The sequence below is a fragment of the Convolutriloba macropyga genome, chromosome 15 (assembly GCF_964194025.1).
Source record: "Convolutriloba macropyga chromosome 15, txConMacr16.3, whole genome shotgun sequence".
Lineage (NCBI taxonomy): Eukaryota > Metazoa > Xenacoelomorpha > Acoela > Convolutidae > Convolutriloba > Convolutriloba macropyga.
This window is the reverse complement of record NC_134482.1, coordinates 8,555,222-8,557,881: the sequence shown is the minus strand read 5'-3', so window position 1 is coordinate 8,557,881 and position 2,660 is coordinate 8,555,222.

The window sequence follows — 2,660 nt, the reverse complement described above, 5'->3', positions numbered from 1 at the left end:
GTTTACTTTTCGGAGTATCTCTTACAGCTACACCAAAAAACTGGCATAATTGCAGCTTTTAAAAAAACTTGGAAACAAACATTTTTGTCTGTATAAAACACTTCGAGTTTAAACACCGTTAAGGAATCAAAGGTACGTTTTGGACAACACTTGATATTCGATTTAAGAAAATGGTTTTTATCCGCCATAAGCAAAATTTTGTAGCTATATCAATTATATGTATATGTATAAAAATATCAGCTATATGTATATATATATATAAGTATATATATATATATATATATATATATATATATATATATATATATATTTATATAATATATAATTATATATAAATATATATAAATTATATATAATTATTCATATTTATATATGTATATCAATTTTCCAGCTTTAAGACCTAAATTTTTGTTGACTTTTGTCCAGTCATTCGCCTCAAAAAATTTTTTTTCTAAAAGAGATCATTTTAGGGTTTTTGCTGTTGTAGTCTGCGGAAAACTACTAAGAGTAAAATTTTGGTTCATTTTCCAGTATTAAGGAAATGCATCAATTTCAGAGCTTGTTCTGTTTTGGAATCTTTCTCTGTTTCTCGGTTCTAATAAAAAACATAGGTCAATGAAGATCAAAGGGTTGAATGGCAGTGAACCATTGAAATTGTCAATTGTAGTTTCAGCGGTAAATATATGCCTAAATAGCTTACGTTTGCGTTGAGCTGGACAGCTCCTAACTTTTATCGCCCAAGTTAACTATTAATTAAACATTTTGGCGGTTTCTTTGTGAATGCGATAGAATAAGGTTTTCTTGAGGTCAATTAAAGGCTTTAGAAGTCTTGTTTTTTTCTGAAAATTCGTCTTGCGTGAGTTCTTAAGGCATTTGATCTGATTCTTGTCAAATTAACACTAAAAAAGGTGTCAATTCTGTAAAAAAATTTTTAATTTTCTGGCTGCCTTTTTTTTGTTTTTAAATGTTGAAAAAACGTTTTTTCTAGAAAGCAGACACACTTTTTTTTATTTCTGTTGATTTTTTAAAGTCTTGGGACAAATTTTTGAGATACACTAACACTTCACATGGCTTGATGTTTTTTTTGTTGTTGCTTAACAATTTGTCTTTTTACAATATTTTTATTTCGTGCATTTCTCAGCTCAAAAACTAAAATTTTTGCTATTTGAAATTCCTTTATAAGGGTTGAAAGATATATATATATATATATATATATATATAATATATATAATTTAATATAATTTAATAATAATAAAATTATTATTATTTTATATATATATATATATATATATATATATACATATATATATATATATATATATATATATATATATATATATATATATATATCTTTATTCATATATATATATATATATATATATATATATATATATATATATATGTATATATATATATATATATATATATATATATTATAATATTATACATACTATATATATATATATATATATATATATATATATATATCTTTATTCATTATATATATAATATATATAATATTATATATATAAATAAATACAAGAGAGACGAACAATTCTTATACACAAAAATACACTTACACGCACACACGCGCACACACACACTTACACACGATAATTTATTTTAAAGCGACTCCTTTTAAGTGCATTTCTTACTGGGTATTTTTATTTTGGCAGCGTATTTTTTGTCTGATTACAGATGTTTGAATTTTTTGGTCTTGAGAAGTGGGGGAATGGTTAAGGCTCGATTGCAGTAATCTGCTAATAAATTCATTCAGAAGTTTGCTAGTATCTGATTACGCGATTCAAAAAAACTGTCGAGGAAACGTTAGTGCAATGTGAAAGAGCGGTTTAATCTCTGACACCGCTGTGAACCCCCCAAGCCCCCAATCCACCACAAAATCAAACCTTCTGCTCTGTTCAGCCCCTGCAACCCCAGCAAGCCTACGCAACCACCACTCCCCAACAAAAACTGTGTTGGCAAAGATTCACTTTGTAAACATGATGTTTTTAGTTGATTTGGAAACCTTTTTTAAATCCCTTTATGTCCCTACCCCCACCAATTTCTGGCGCCTCCCCAGTAAAGATGGGCTTCCAAAGCTAGAACTAGCGATTACGAAAGGTTACCACTTGCCGGTTGTTTGACAGCAATTCATTATAATCGGGTATGTCCTCAATATTCGAAAATTGAAAAAACAGAGTCGGAAATGTTAAAACTTCTTATACATGCGCATTTGGACTCAAAAAGTCTGGTTCTTCAAATTGATATAAACATAGCTGATAAAAATATTTCTGTCAATTTTTGCAAGCGAATACTCACTGCGCAATATGTTATTTTAAAAATTTAATTTTCGAGTCGACTAATCACTTGCAACAACAAAATTTGCCTAAAATCAACTGATGATCCTATAATGCGGTAAAATCATTAGTGTTCTGAGTGAGGAATGTAGTGGTGTTTTGCTAGACTAATTCAAAATCTTTGTGGTTTTTGTGTTAATTAATCAAAAAATTGCCACAAAAATAGTCTCAGCTAATCACTCACAAGCAGTGCTCGTTGAGTCATTTATGATAAAGCATTTCTACTATAATTCAGCGTTAATGAGGGTAATAGATGATGACATCACGCCACTTAACATCAGCTGAAGTGTGGCATTAATAAAT